Source organism: Cannabis sativa, chromosome 5, assembly GCF_029168945.1.
Source record: "Cannabis sativa cultivar Pink pepper isolate KNU-18-1 chromosome 5, ASM2916894v1, whole genome shotgun sequence".
NCBI lineage: Eukaryota > Viridiplantae > Streptophyta > Magnoliopsida > Rosales > Cannabaceae > Cannabis > Cannabis sativa.
The window spans coordinates 54,556,621-54,573,599 of NC_083605.1; the positions used below are offsets into that span (position 1 = coordinate 54,556,621).

The 16,979-nt window shown below is 41.8% G+C and overlaps 1 pseudogene; it reads left to right on the forward strand.

Moving 5' to 3' along the window:
• Positions 1–1,515: 1,515 nt before the first annotated feature.
• On the forward strand, positions 1,516–2,232 carry LOC115725189 (transcription factor TCP4-like; annotated as a pseudogene).
• Positions 2,233–16,979: the final 14,747 nt, after the last annotated feature.

A 16,979-nucleotide genomic window follows, 5' to 3' on the forward strand; every position in this document is an offset into this window, starting at 1 on the left:
ATTATATTATAATAAAATTAAATTATATAAATTTGTTAGTATTGCATAATATTATATTGTTAAACATATAAAATAGTAATTAACAAATTGTAGTTTTGAAAATTAATATACTATAGTAATAAAATTATATACTACAAAAAAATTATAATAAAATTAAAATTACTATATTAATACACAATACCATGCTATCAAAATTATATAGGGAAATAAACAGAATAATACAAAAAAGGAAAAAAAATTACAAAAATACTTTGGGCCGGTCCATTAAACATTTATACAGTCCACATACAAATATTTACAAAAATACCACATGCACTAAGCCTTCAGCTGTACAGAGGGAACCATGAAGATGAAAATACCTCGATTGTTTCAAAACCGCAAAACAACCAAAATGAAACCAAAACGAGGAAAATACAACTATTAATTCTGGCGAAATCAACTGGAAAAGAAGACCTGCAATGATCTAAACAGAAAATGACGAAAAAAATCAGAAAAACCGTGAAGAAACTGAAATTACACATTTATTTTCTGTTTTATTCGATCAAAATAACTCCCCCTAATATCGAAATCTATATTCATGAAATGTAGATCTGTAACAAACAGATCTGGAGCTCCCACCAAATCCAAAAAAATGTATGACGTGAATTTTTTTAAAAAAACCTCATGAATAATACATCCACGTTATATACAGTTGTATTTTGATTGATTACTGGTTTCCAATATAAATATATTTTTTTAGAAACACAATAAGAAGAGTAAATTCGAATTAAGGTACAACCAGTTACGTATAAGTCTGTTTATTTTTTTTGTTTTGGTTGCCTTATAGTTGCATTATCGTTTTATGATAGTTTATATATTATGCAAGAATTTAATTTGACGGGGACTAAGAAATAGTAGTTATATATAGTAAGTTTTGTGCAAATAGTTGCATATTAGTTTTATAATGAAATAACATATGCAAGTAGCAACACTATAATAAAACTACTAAACAACTGTATACAAACTAAAATACAGGAAAAACTTGAAAAATTAAAAAAAAAACTCATGAATAATACATCTACGTTATATACAGTTGCATTTTGATTAATTACTGGTTTCCAATATAAATATATTTTTTTAGAAACACAATAAGAAGAGTAAATTCGAATTAAGGTACAACCATTTACGTATAAGTCTGTTTATTTTTATTTTGGTTGCCTTATAGTTGCATTATCGTTTTATGATAGTTTATATATTATGCAGGAATTTAATTTGATAGGGACTAAGAAATAGTAGTTATACATAGTAAGTTTTGTGCAAATAGTTGCATATTAGTTTTATAATGAAATAACATATGCAAGTAGCAAAACTATAATAAAACTACTAAACAACTATATACAAACTAAAATACAGGAAAAACTCTTTGAACATCAACATCCATGATAAATCTCATTGTTACCCATTGATGATATAAAAATAGACAGGAAGCAACTAGACAAAAATATATTAAAAAAAATACATACAGAAGGTGTTTACACTATTAAAAAACTATGAAAAAACTAATACAAATCCCAGAGATAGACCATCTTCTTCAACATCAATGGGAATGAAGGGTGTTGGAGGAGAGATTGTTCAAGTCCAAGGAGGTCACATTGTCCGCTCAACTGGCCGAAAGGACCGTCACAGCAAAGTTTACACCGCCAAAAGCCCACGAGACCGCCGAGTCCGATTGTCCGCCGACACCGCCATCCAATTCTATGACGTCCAAGACCGGTTGGGCTACGACCGGCCTAGCAAAGCCGTCGATTGGCTCATTAAGAAAGCCAAGAACTCCATCGACAAGCTCGCTGAGCTGCCACCCTGGCACCCCACAGAAAATCCGGGTACGGAGGATCTCGACCCACATGCTGCGACGGCGGCGGTGGCAGTGGATTCCATCGAAATGGGTCTCACGGTAGAGTAGTCGGAGTCTTCTGGGTATAATTTTCAGCTGCATAGACAGTTGGGCCATGAGCACTCGAACGCAGATCATCATAACGGGTCGGGATTCATTCCTCATCAACATCAGCCGTTGGATTCCGACTCCATAGCAGACACCATGAAATCTTTCTTCCCCACGAGCTCAGCTACTTCCGCCATGAATAATTTCCAGACATACCCACAAGATTGTGTGTGCAAGTAGTAAAAGTGTAATAAAATAAAGTTAATGTGTATAAATTTTGGTTTAACCGTGTGAAGATATATGTGTAATAAAGTGTGTATTTTGTATTTTTGGTGTAAAAATTTCAATTATATATATATCAATATTAAAATATGTATATGATGTCCAAAAATTTGTATAGTCATTATGTATAACAAAATAGAAAGTAAATATCATCCTAAATAAATGATATATTATACAGAACAAAAAATATATACCATGCAACAAAGTATACACATAAAAGAAATAAAAATATATCTACAACAATTAAAAATAAAAATAAAATAGTATAATATTATTAAAAATTTATATACCATACTAACAAAATTATATACAACCATTAAAATAATTATACTAAATTTACAAAATTATATACCGCCATTATATATAATTAAATAAAAACTAAACATGATCTAAAATAAAATAATATATTATAGGGAAATTTGCGGCATAAATACTATATGTTTTCAATTTTATACACTTAAATACTCTATATCTTTTTTTTGGCGGATTTAATACCAAACGTTGTATTATAGGTCTCTCCGTTACTACTACTCTGTTAGTTGTGACTAGGTGTACACGTGTAAGGCCTAGATTAAATCTCCATTTTTTTTTTAAATTTTTGGTTAAAATTAAAAAAAAAATTTAATTTAATATATCTAACTTAAATTTAATTTTCATTATTTCACACGTTAAAAGTTATTTTTCAAATAAATAAATAAAAAAGCTTTTTACATAATCAATATATGGTCTCTGAGTGATTCTCCCTGGTGTGCGATAGTCGAGTAAGGACTGACTCTCCTTGGTTAGTCTGATGATGACAGCCGAACGGCCTGTTAATGTGGATGATATTGTCAATATGACTAGTAAATTGGGAGTTGATCCTGTGGAGGAATGGGAGGAAAATGCGGATGCTGCTCTACTTTTTGGAGCAAAATCTCTAGTTGGGAAACTAATTTCTCTTAGAGTTGTTAAAGAGAACCTGTTTACCTCTATATTCAGTAGAATGTGGAAAGGTATAACGGATTGGACAGTTAAAATGAATGATGATGTTGGGGAGGAGAAGCTTGTCCGAGTTACGTTCAAGAGTGTGGAGAATGCTAAGAGTGTGCTGGGGAAGCAACCGTGATTGTTTAATGGTGGCCTACTGATTCTGGAGAAGTGGCCATCGTCGGGTCAATGGAGGGATGCTGAGTTGGATAAGGTGTTCTGTTGGGTTAAATTGAAGGGTCTGCCGATTAAGTTGTTCACAAAGAAAAATGTCACAAGATTGGGAGAAATGGCAGGGGAAGTGGCGAGATTCGTTGGGGTGATGAGAACCGTATGTTCCTTAATGGCTACGTGCGAATGCGGATTGGGTTCCTGTTGCGTAAGAATATCTTTGTGGGGAGATTCATTCCGTATGGTGGGAAAAAGCATTGGATCCAATTCAAATTTGAACATCTGCCGATGCTTTGTTACAATTGTGGGATTTGGGGACATGAACAAAAGGATTGTACTCGTGAGATGCTGAAAGAGGAGGATGAGGCTGGGAATTTAGTTCCAAAATATGGATCCTGGTTGAAGGATGAGGACCCCTGTCCGAATGGATTTGTTTCAGTTCCGGCTCGGAATACATCACCCAGTACTGATAATTGGTGAAATGGTGTACGAGATCGAAGTTTGGGGGATGACGGAGTCAGAAGGGAAAGAACTCAGGCCAGCCATGGTGGTGATCGTGCAGTTGAGGGTGGAGAAGGGACGGTTAGCAGCGTTGTGGATGCCCAGATCGTGGAGATGGAAGTTATAAATCAAAGAGAGAATATTAGGATTCAATCACACGTGGAACCGGTAGTTATAAATCAAAGGGAGACTTTTGATAATGAATCCCATGTGGACCCGATGCAAGTCAATGCTACTTTTGTTGGGTCATCTTTGACTAATAATAGTGGGCCTGAAATAAGAGCCCATGAGGGTGAGTTTGGGCCTAGTATGAAGAGTAATCCCACAAGCATTGAGTCTGGTTGTACTAATGGTCCCTCATATTCTCCTTCGTCTGAGGCAGAGAGTGCAGACTAGGATAGGAAAAAACGTAAAAATGGAGGTGTGGCTGCCAATTTGGATTCTGAAGAGCTTCAACGTTTGAGGAGTAAAGGTAAGCAAGTTCAACAAGCTGCTGTGGGAGTGGGTGGAGGTGAGTCCTTTGTTGTTGGAGTGTCGGCGGGTGAGGTAAGAGGGCCTTTCCAATCACCAAACCAAAGTAAGCGGGTGTCTCTTAAAAATAAAGCTCAGCTTGCGAAGGGTGGGGGGAGCACAAGGGGCAGCTCTGATTTGGTGGGGGGGGGGGGGGGGAATTCACTGGCCAGTAGTGGTGTACAAGGAGACGGTCCTTTAAAGGATTTTCCAGATATTGAAGGTGAACATGGTGGTCTGAGCCATGGGAGTACGGGGTTGCATTATATTGTTTCAGAGGTGGGTTGTAACACCCTAACTATCTTAGGCGTATTACGTGATTTTTGAACGTACTGTGCAGCTCGTTGCTAATCAACGAGGTTTATGGAAAAACGTGATTAATTAAAATTTTGCTTTTTCATTAACTTATAAACCATTTTACAAAAAGTCTCGGGATCCCGATTTATAAAAATATTTACAAACGTTTTTACTGTTCAACTTTTACATCAAAATGAAGTCGTCTAACGACAGTTACAAAATCTCAGCCCTGCTGTCCCGAGGATCGTACGCTCCAGGCCTAACCGCCCCGACATGTACAATCCCATAAGCTCGCTCACGGTCCATCAAGAATCGCCTTGCCTTTACCTACACATGAACGTAAACTGTGAGTCGACAGACTCAGTAAGAAAAGCATACTAATATCATACATAAAACTGACTGCCGTGTCCAACACGATACTGAGTCCCGCTACTGCCATGTCCAACATGGTACTGAGCACTACTGCCATGTCCAACATGGTACTGAGTTTTGAACGTTCAGGGGACGGTACTATTGACAAGTATCCTCCTGATCGGTCGAACCGGTCATACTCCATTCTTGGTCATACTCCGGCTGTACCGACGGGATAGGTCAATAGCAGAACCACCAACCAGTGTCGGCTGATCGGTCGAGCCGGTCATACTCCGGCTGCTGGTCATACTCCAGCCTGTACCGACGTGACAGGGTTGGGTGGTTCGAAGCCTAAATACATATCTAATGTAATCTAACAGGCTTCCTACATGCACGCTAAACATGTAAACTACATATGCATACTGTTATACTAATCTTACCTGGATTCCGATTTCAGGTGTGCCGGTCAACCTGACTGGAACTGAAGCTGAACGGCGGATTACTGGCTCCTAAACCATAAAAATCACAACGCTATAAGTGACCCGCTAAATCACTTCCCGGGGACTAAAACTTGAAACTAAAAGTTTCCCTATCGATAAAAAGCATGGCAATACCCCTAAAAACCCAAAAACGAGGAAAACTAGGGTTCTGAAAAATCCCCAACCGGAAGACCGGTTGCCCAACCGGAATTCCGGTTCTGGGAAAATCTGAACCCCCATCCGGAATTCCGGATGCTCAACCGGAATTCCGGTTCCTCGCAGGCAGCCAACTAAAAATCACATATCTTGACCAATTCAAACCCAATTGGTCCCAAACTTTCCAGACCTGTTCTATAGGTCCCAAATAACAATTCTAGAGCATCAAACCTACCCAGAAATCACACATGCAAAATTCACCATTGGAGCTCAAGCTTTGAGTTCCAAACTCAAGCTTGAGCAAAACCAACAAAACAAGCAATCCACTAGCTTAATTCACCTTAAACTAGCATAATACTACCTCAGAAAACATTTAGAAACAACAGCAACATCACAGAACAGAAACATAACAATTTCCTTCCAAAATTCATACTTTTTCACATAAAACTAAAAGCTTTAAACAATCAATACAACATGCTTTCAACCTAGCTCAATCAACAACAATAATCATGCTTTAATCCTCATAAATCAACAACAAAAACACAGCAGTAACATCTCTCAAAATCACATGCATTTACTCAACTATTTTCACTTAAATTTCAAGAAAACACAAAGGAAATTATAAGGGATCAAACCTTGACTTGAATTACTCTTAGAGGAGAAGAAAATCACAAGCTTTGAAGAGAAAAATCTCTGCCCTAGCAGCCAACACCAAACCGAAAAGAGGGAGGAAGAGAGAGCTTCTTTTGAAAAATTTCTTACTTTTTACACTTAGCATAAATTTGTAAAAGAAAAGGAAATAAACTAAAGCCACCTATTACATTTACTTCAGCCAAAAATATAATCAATTAACATTTATTTTTCAAATAAACAAGCCACTAAAAGACAAAAAGTCATTGGGGCAAAAAGACCATTTTGCCCATCCTTTCTAAAATCACATAAAAATCACTAAAGGGGTATTTTTGGGACATTCTAAATTCCCGGCCATTCCCGACATTCCCAATGTCTAAAACCCGTCCCCAAAATACTAACATACTAAGTTGTGATTTCTACTGAGCCAAACGCCGCGTTCCAAAATACCGGACACCGGAAATGCGAAATATAAAAGCTACTGATAACATACTCATGCATATCTGAATTCCATAATAAATTATTTAAATGGCTATAAATAATTTCATGATTAACATAAATAACTGCTAATTTCCAAATTAACTAAGCGGGCTTTACAACTATCCCCCCCTTAAAAGGATTTCGTCCCCGAAATCTAACCTGAATAACTCTGGATATTGAGCTCGCATATCTGACTCAAGCTCCCAGGTGGCTTCTTCCACCTTACTGTTTCTCCAGAGAACCTTGACCAAAGCTATGGTCTTATTCCGAAGGACTTTATCCTTTCTATCCAGGATCTGCACTGGCTGTTCCTCATAAGACATATCTGACTGAAGCTGAAGGCTCTCATAACTGAGTATATGAGAGGGGTCTGAAACGTATTTTCTCAACATTGAGACATGAAATACGTTGTGCACTGCTGATAAAGCTGGAGGCAATGCTAACCGATATGCCACTTGACCTATCTTCTCGAGAATCTCGAAAGGTCCTGTAAATCTAGGGCATAACTTGCCTCTTTTCCCGAAACGTTTAATCCCCTTCATCGGAGATACTCGCAAAAACACATGGTCCCCTACACGGAACTCAACATCCCTACGTTTCGGATCTGCGTAACTCTTCTGTCTGCTCTGGGAGGCAAGCATTCTAGCTTTAATCTTCTCTATTGCCTCATTGGTCCGCTGAACTGACTCTGGACCTAGGTATTTCCTCTCCCCTGTCTCATCCCAGTGGATAGGGGATCTACATTTCCTACCGTACAACAGTTCATAGGGTGCCATCCCTATCGTACTCTGATAACTGTTGTTATACGAGAACTCTATTAACGGTAGGTATTTATTCCATGAACCCTCAAAGTCCATAACACAGGCTCTCAGCATGTCCTCCAATATCTGAATTGTCCTTTCGGACTGACCATCAGTCTGAGGATGGAATGCTGTACTGAATTTTAGCTTTGTACCCATTGCCCGTTGCAAACTTTGCCAAAATTTAGAGGTGAATTTCGGATCCCTGTCCGAAACTATAGACTTCGGTACCCCGTGAAGTCTCACTATCTCCCTAACATATAACTCTGCCAACTGATCCACTGAAAACGTTGTTCTAACCGGCAGAAAATGAGCAGATTTCGTAAATCGATCCACCACTACCCAGATGGAATCATACATACCCGTGGTCCTAGGTAACCCGACCACAAAATCCATCGCAATATCCTCCCATTTCCATTCTGGTAGGGTTAGAGGCTGCAACAACCCTGCTGGTCTCTGATGTTCAGCCTTGATCTGCTGACACGTGAGGCATCTCGAAACGAATTCTACCAAATTCTTCTTCATACCGTTCCACCAGAAGTACGGTTTCAAATCTTGGTACATCTTGGTGGTGCCGGGATGCAGAGAATACGGGGTAGAATGAGCCTCCTCAAAGATCTCGTTTCTCAAGTCCACACTGTTCGGGACACAAACCCTGGCTTTATACAAAAGCATCCCACTATCTGACACTGAAAAGTCTTTGGCTTGGCCAGCCAATACCTCATCTCGGATCTTCACTAACTCCGGATCTGTCGTCTGAGCAACCTTTATTCTTTCTAACAGATCAGATTGCAGCGTTAAGTTGTGTAGCTGACCTACCACAAACTCAATGCTGGACCTAACCATATCCTCTGCTAGCTGAGGTGAGATCTGAACCATGCTAGCCACTTGCCCGGGACCCTTTCTGCTCAGGGCATCGGCCACAACATTGGCTTTCCCGGGATGGTAAAGAATCTCACAATCATAGTCCTTCACTAATTCCAACCAACGCCTTTGTCTCATGTTCAAATCTTTATGAGTAAAGAAATACTTGAGACTTTTATGATCGGTATAGATCTCGCACTTCTCCCCATACAAGTAATGCCGCCAAATCTTCAGTGCAAAAACCACTGCGGCCAATTCTAAATCATGAGTCGGGTATCGCTGTTCATAATCCTTTAACTGACGGGAGGCGTAAGCGATAACCCGATCGGCTTGCATCAATACGCACCCCAAACCCTGTTTGGATGCGTCACAATAGACCACGAACTTCTCCTCGTCCGAAGGCAAAGCTAGTACCGGAGCAGTAATCAACCTCTGTTTCAGCTCTTGAAAACTAGCTTCGCATTTATCTGACCAGATAAATCGCTGATTCTTCTTTGTAAGCTCGGTTAGGGGCATTGAAATTTTGGAGAACCCCTCCACGAACCTACGGTAGTACCCAGCTAATCCCAAGAAGCTTCTGATCTCTGTCACTGTCTTCGGTCTCGGCCAATCCCTGACGGATTCGATCTTCCCGGGATCCACCTTGATCCCATCTTTACTCACTATGTGCCCTAGGAAGGACACACGAGACAACCGTAACTCACATTTCTTGAACTTGGCGTAGAGTCTATGTTCTCGAAGTCGTTGCAGTACCATCCGAAGATGTAACTCATGCTCCTCTTCTGACTGAGAGTACACGAGGATGTCGTCGATAAACACAATCACACAGATATCGAGGAAATCCTTGAATACTCTATTCATCAGGTCCATGAATGCTGCAGGAGCATTGGTTAGTCCGAATGACATAACCAGGAACTCGTAGTGTCCATACCTAGTGCGGAAAGCCGTCTTTGGAATGTCCTCCTCTCGGATCCTCAACTGATGATAACCCGAACGGAGATCAATCTTAGAAAAGACCGTCTTCCCCTGAAGCTGATCGAACAAGTCATCGATCCTAGGTAATGGATATTTATTCTTCACCGTCAGCTTGTTCAACTCTCTGTAGTCGATGCACATCCTCATAGATCCATCCTTCTTCTTCACGAACAAAACCGGGCTCCCCGGGGTGACACACTCGGGCCGAATGAACCCTATGTCAAGCAACCCTTGGAGCCGAATCTTTAACTCCTTAAGTTCAGCCGGAGCCATCCTATACGGGGCTTTAGAAACCGGATCCACCCACAGTGCCAAGTCAATCACAAAGTCAATCTCCCGATGAGGTGGTAACCCTGGAAGTTCTTCGGGAAAAACGTCCAAAAATTCCCGAACCACACTGATGTCCTCTGGCCGAATGGTGTCTGGCCGAGTGGTGTCCACCACCACGGCCAGAAACCCTAAGCACCCACCGTGCAATAATTCTCTCGCTGACATAGCCGAGATCACCGGGATCCGAGATCACGAAGCCCAGGACCCACAAATACGAACGGTTCTTCACTTTCCGGTTGGAAGACCACCATCTTCCTCTTACAGTCAATGCTCGCCGAATATTTAGATAGGAAATCCATTCCTAAAATAATATCAAATTCGACTAAGCTCATCTCTATCAGATCAGCGCTTAATTCTCTACCATCTATCCTGATCGGCATAGACCTAATCCACCTATTGGAGATAACCAATTCTCCGCCAGGTAACAGGGTTCCAAACCCTGATTCATATCTATCAAAGGGTCTACCCAACTTACTAAAGACTCTGGCCGCCACATAAGAACGTGTAGCCCCAGAATCAAACAGCACTGAATAAAATGAGTTGTTAATAAATAGCTGACCTGTAACAACTGATGGGCTGGCATCTGCATCAGCCTGCGTGATCGCGAATACCCTGGCTGGAGTGGGCATCGCTGGAGCTCTCGGTGCCTCTGGCCGGAGCTGGGGACATTCCCTCTTGAAGTGCCCGGGCATGCCACAATGAAAGCATCCCTGCCCCTTGCACTCTCCCCGATGATGCCTCTTGCAGCTAGGGCACTCGGGATAGGAGAATCGGGTCTCATTACCACCAGGACGACTCCCTCTGTTCTGGTTCCCCCGGAACCTCTTGTTCTGACTCGAGCCGCCGGAAGCAGTGGGTGCCCTCTTCCTCTGATCAATGGCCGAACCACTACTCCCCCTGCTGAAGCCTGATGCAGGAGGGGTAGGAGCTCCGCCACCAACCGGAGTACTGGCTGAATCTGACATACACCCCACTGCGCCCTCAGCTCGCAGTGCCTTCTCCACCATCTGAGCGTAGGTGGTGCTGTCGTCAGTGGTAATCATCAGGTCATGCCTGATCTTGGGATTCAACCCGTCCAGATACTTCTCCTTCCTGCTGAAGTCGGTCGGCACAATTCCCGAGGCTAACCTCGCCAACCGGTCAAACTGAGTAGTATACTCAGTGACACTCATGTTCTCCCGCTGGGTCAGGTGAACGAACTCTTTCCTCTTGGCGCTTCTAACCGCCTCATTGTAGTACTTCGCGTTGAAGAGTTCCTGGAACCTTTCCCAGGTCATGGTGGTGACATCGTGAATCTGAGACACCATGTCCCACCATACCAGGGCATCCTCCTGGAACTGAAATGTGGCGCACACCACTCTGTCGTTGCCGGTGACACCCATGAAGTTCAAGATTCTGGTGATCACCGTAAGCCACTGCTCGGCTTTTGACACATCTGGACCTCCCAGGAACACCGGAGGTGCTTGCTTCCGGAACCGCTCATATAAAGGTTCCAATCTGTGGGCCGCCACTACCATCTCGGCCTGGGCAGCAGGGGCAGGTGCCGCTGGAACTACTGGCACTGGAACTGCAGGAGCACCCTGCTGTCTCAACCTCTGAATCTCGAGGTCTTGTTCTTCGATCCGGGCTTGCATCTCCGCAAACCGCAGCTCCCAGTTCGGGGCTCCCTGATCGGCTGGGGGAGCCTGGGCAGCCTGTGGCGGGTTCTCATCACCCCGACCACGAGCCCTGCCTCGGGGACCTCTACCTCGGCCCCTAGCAGGTGGGGGAAACCGAGCTCCCTCTCCCTGATTCGACCCCACGGAGTTGCCTCGACTCCTGGTAGTCCGCCTGGCGTCCATTTAGTTAGAACCGCCTGCGAAACCAAGAGTTGGCATATCAGGTCGTATTCAAGGCGAGCTTACTAATGCCGCTTAATTTGGAAATTAGAAATGAAACATGCGCCTATTCTACTATCAGGCTACTAACATGCTTCCTAACAGGCTTTTCTCTTTTTTTTTTTATAACTGAATAAAATAAACTACTAAAGCAATAAAGGCTTACTGAACCGTGAACCGAGCTAACTGCTGATGATGATTGTACATGTCGTGACGATCTTCGGAAGACAACCTGGCGGCTCTGATACCAAATTGTAACACCCTAACTATCTTAGGCGTATTACGTGATTTTTAAACGTACTGTGCAGCTCGTTGCTAATCAACGAGGTTTATGGAAAAACGTGATTAATTAAAATTTTGCTTTTTCATTAACTTATAAACCATTTTACAAAAAGTCTCGGGATCCCGATTTATAAAAATATTTACAAACGTTTTTACTGTTCAACTTTTACATCAAAATGAAGTCGTCTAACGACAGTTACAAAATCTCAGCCCTGCTGTCCCGAGGATCGTACGCTCCAGGCCTAACCGCCCCGACATGTACAATCCCATAAGCTCGCTCACGGTCCATCAGCAACTGCCTTGCCTTTACCTACACATGAACGTAAACTGTGAGTCGACAGACTCAGTAAGAAAAGCATACTAATATCATACATAAACTGACTGCCGTGTCCAACACGATACTGAGTCCCGCTACTGCCATGTCCAACATGGTACTGAGCACTACTGCCATGTCCAACATGGTACTGAGTTTTGAACGTTCAGGGGACGGTACTATTGACAAGTATCCTCCTGATCGGTCGAACCGGTCATACTCCGGCTGCTGGTCATACTCCAGCCTGTACCGACGGGATAGGTCAATAGCCCTGAACCACCAACCAGTGTCAGCCTGATCGGTCGAACCGGTCATACTCCGGCTGCTGGTCATACTCCAGCCTGTACCGACGTGACAGGGTTGGGTGGTTCGAAGCCTAAATACATATCTAATGTAATCTAACAGGCTTCCTACATGCACGCTAAACATGTAAACTACATATGCATACTGTTATACTAATCTTACCTGGATTCCGATTTCGAGTGTGCTTAGGTCAACCTGACTGGAACTGAAGCTGAACGGCGGATTACTGGCTCCTAAACCATAAAAATCACAACGCTATAAGTGACCCGCTAAATCACTTCCCGGGGACTAAAACTTGAAACTAAAAGTTTCCCTATCGATAAAAAGCATGGCAATACCCCTAAAAACCCAAAAACGAGGAAAACTAGGGTTCTGAAAAATCCCCAACCGGAAGACCGGTTGCCCAACCGGAATTCCGGTTCTGGAAAATACGAACCCCCATCCGGAATTCGGATGCTCAACCGAATTCCGGTTCCTCGCAGCGACCAACTAAAAATCACATATCTTGACCAATTCAAACCCAATTGGTCCCAAACTTTCCGGACACAGTCTATAGGTCCCAAATAACAATTCTAGAGCATCAAACCTACCCAGAAATCACACATGCAAAATTCACCATTGGAGCTCAAGCTTTGAGTTCCAAACTCAAGCTTGAGCAAAACCAACAAAACAAGCAATCCACTAGCTTAATTCACCTTAAACTAGCATAATACTACCTCAGAAAACATTTAGAAACAACAGCAACATCACAGAACAGAAACATAACAATTTCCTTCCAAAATTCATACTTTTTCACATAAAACTAAAAGCTTTAAACAATCAATACAACATGCTTTCAACCTAGCTCAATCAACAACAAAATCATGCTTTAATCCTCATAAATCAACAACAAAAACACAGCAGTAGGAACTTCAATTCAACATGCATTTACTCAACTATTTTCACTTAAATTTCAAGAAAACACAAAGGAAATTATAAGGGATCAAACCTTGACTTGAATTACTCTTAGAGGAGAAGAAAATCACAAGCTTTGAAGAGAAAAATCTCTGCCCTAGCAGCCAACACCAAACCGAAAAGAGGGAGGAAGAGAGAGCTTCTTTTGAAAAATTTCTTACTTTTTACACTTAGCATAAATTTGTAAAAGAAAAGGAAATAAACTAAAGCCACCTATTACATTTACTTCAGCCAAAAATATAATCAACTAACATTTATTTTTCAAATAAACAAGCCACTAAAAGACAAAAAGTCATTGGGGCAAAAAGACCATTTTGCCCCTCCTTTCTAAAATCACATAAAAATCACTAAAGGGGTATTTTTGGGACATTCTAAATTCCCGGCCATTCCCGACATTCCCAATGTCTAAAACCCGTCCCCAAAATAATAACATACTAAGTTGTGATTTCTACTGAGCCAAACGCCGCGTTCCAAAATACCGGACACCGGAAATGCGAAATATAAAAGCTACTGATAACATACTCATGCATATCTGAATTCCATAATAAATTATTTAAATGGCTATAAATAATTTCATGATTAACATAAATAACTGCTAATTTCCAAATTAACTAAGCGGGCTTTACATGGGTATTTCTAACAAGTTGGATTTCCCAGCTCATCTTTCCAACACTGAAGCGGCGAGCCTTGTGCAGCAAGGCCACCGAGCACAATAAAACTCTTAAGCTGGAATGTCCAAGGAATTGGGAATCCTTGGACATTGCATGCTCTCCAATCCCATATAAAAGAATTTGATCCTAGTATTGTTTTTTTTTATCTGAAAGTAATTAGTAGAGTTCAAGCCCGTAGATTGAGTACCACGTTGCAGTTTGGGGAGAATTTTTGGTCTGTAGATCGCATTGGGTTGAGCGGTGGCCTATTATTGATGTGGAAGGAGGAGATTAATGTTCGGGTGGACTCTTGCTCACCAGGACATATCCTCACCACGGTAGCAGGTAAGGAATTTCTTCCTTGGGCTTTGACTTGTTTCTATGGTAATCCCGATGCTTCACAACGGAAATTTTCATGGGAGTTACTTCGGAATATTAGACGGGAAGGTCATGGAGCTTGGCTTTGTATTGGGGACTTTAATGAAATCGTGAGTTTGGCCAAGAAGGTGGGGGGTAGAATTAGAAGTGCGGGTGCCATGGAAGATTTCCGAGAGGCTATTGATGATTGTAGTTTGATTGATTTTAGTTCTAGCAAAACTGATCTTACTTGGTGTAATGAACATGAGTCTAATCCTATTATGGAGTGCTTGGATAGGGGTCTTTCTAATGAGGAATGGCTACAATGTTTTGTTGGGGCTGATGTGAAAGTGTTAGATTGGTGGGCTTCGGACCATAGGCCTTTAGTGGTTGAGATGCCTCTGGTTAGTGATGATCACGGGGAGGAGCGGATTAAGAAGAGCAGTAGGTTCCATTTTGAGGAGGCATGGTGTGAGGAAGATGAGTGTAACGAAATCATTGAGCGACACTGGAGAGAGGACCTTGTTTTAGGATGGGGGGGGGGATTTTAAACAAAAAACTGAGGAAGTTGGCAAGGCACTTGGTAGTTGGAACCGTAGGAAGAAGAAAGTGCTTAATCAGAAAATCAAGAAGTTAAAGACCACCTTGAATGCCTTGTCCTCCTTGTCTGATCCCGAGGCTTGGGCAAAAGTGAAGAAAGTTGAGCGTCAGCTTAATGGGATTTTGAAGAAAGATGAGAAGTATTGGCGACAACGTAGCAGGGCTATGTGGTTAAAGTGGGGGGACTTTAACACTAAATATTTTCATCACAAGGCTTCGGCTAGGAGGAAAAAAAAATATGATCCATGGGTTGATGGATAGTATGGTAATTTGGCGTATTGAGGCGGGTATGGTTCAGAGAATTGTGGAGGAGTACTTTCGGAATATATTCAGGTCTTCTCCTGTGGATTATAATATTTTTTCGGAGGTAGTTATGGGAGTTCAACCGAAAGTCACTGAAGCTATGAATGAATTACTTGTGGGAATTTTAACCAAAGAGGAGGTGGTTAAGGCTGTCAAGGACATGAATCCTACCAAAGCACCAGGTGCTGATGGACTCCCAGCACTTTTTTACCAAAATTTTTGGAATAAACTCAAACAGGATGTGATTGGGATGTGCTTGAAGGTGCTGAATGAGGGTGCTGATTTATCTTGTTTGAATGAAACCATCATAGCCCTTATACCGAAAGTGGAGAGGCCTAGGCGAGTTGAGGAATTTAGACTCATAAGCCTATGTAATGTTATATATAAGATAGTGTCAAAGTGCTTGGTCCACTGATTGAGAAGTGTGATGAGGACGATCATATCTGATACTCAGAGTGCATTCATCAAGGATAGATTAATTCATGATAATGCAATTGTTGCTTATGAGGGTCTTCATTGTCTGCGTAAGGACAGATTTAACAATGGGGATAAATTGGCTTTAAAGCTGGACATGGCCAAAGCTTACGATAGAGTTGAATGGTCATTTCTTCAAGCGGTCATGATCCAAATGGGGTTTAATAGAAGTTGGGTTGACAAGGTGATGCGGTGTGTTTCTTCCACAAGTCTGTCCTTTTTAATTAATGGTGAAGTTAGAGGGAAGTTGATACCGGAGCGCGGTTTGCGTCAAGGTGATCCGTTATCTCCATTTTTATTTCTCTTTTGTGCTGAAGCTTTTTCGAATCTTATCCAAAAAGAGGAGCGGGAGGGCAGGTTAAGTGGGATTCGATTTGGTCGCCAAGGACCCTTGGTAACTCATCTATTCTTTGCGGATGATAGTTTGGTTTTTTTGGATGCTACCTTGCCGAGTTGCCAACATTTCCAACAAGTTTTGAGTAAGTATTCAGCTGCTTCGGGTCAACTCATTAACTACCACAAATTGGAGGTGTGTTTTGGCCGAAACATATCTAATGAGACTCGGGAACAACTAGCTGCCTTTATGGGGGTTAGATTGGTTGATAATCACGGGAAGTATCTAGGATTACTGTCATTTGTGGGGCGCAATAAGAAGGAATTTTTGGATGAGATTAAGAATAAAGTTTGGGCTAAGATGAAAGGGTGGAAGCAATCGATGTTTTTGATGGTGGGGAAAGAGGTGCTCATTAAAGCTATTGTACAAGCAATCCCTACTTATACGATGTCGTGCTTCAAGTTTCCGAAAAAAACCATTTCAAGTCTTCACCGCATGGCGGCAAGGTTTTGGTGGGGTTCTTCGGATAAAGAAAAGAAAACTCATTGGTGTAAGTGGCGGTACTTATGTAAACCGAAGGATAAGGGAGGGTTGGGGTTTCGTGACCTGGGGATGTTCAACCAAGCCCTTCTCGCCAAACAGATTTGGAGATGCATATGCCATCCTAACAATCTATGTACCCGTGTGTTGAAAGCTTCATACTATCCTGGTAAAAGTGTGTTAAAAGCTAGTTGTGGAGCCAATGCTTCCTTTGTGTGGCGTAGTTTGGTTTGGGGTAAAAAACTGATATTGAAAGGTTACCGTTGGCGTGTTGGCAAT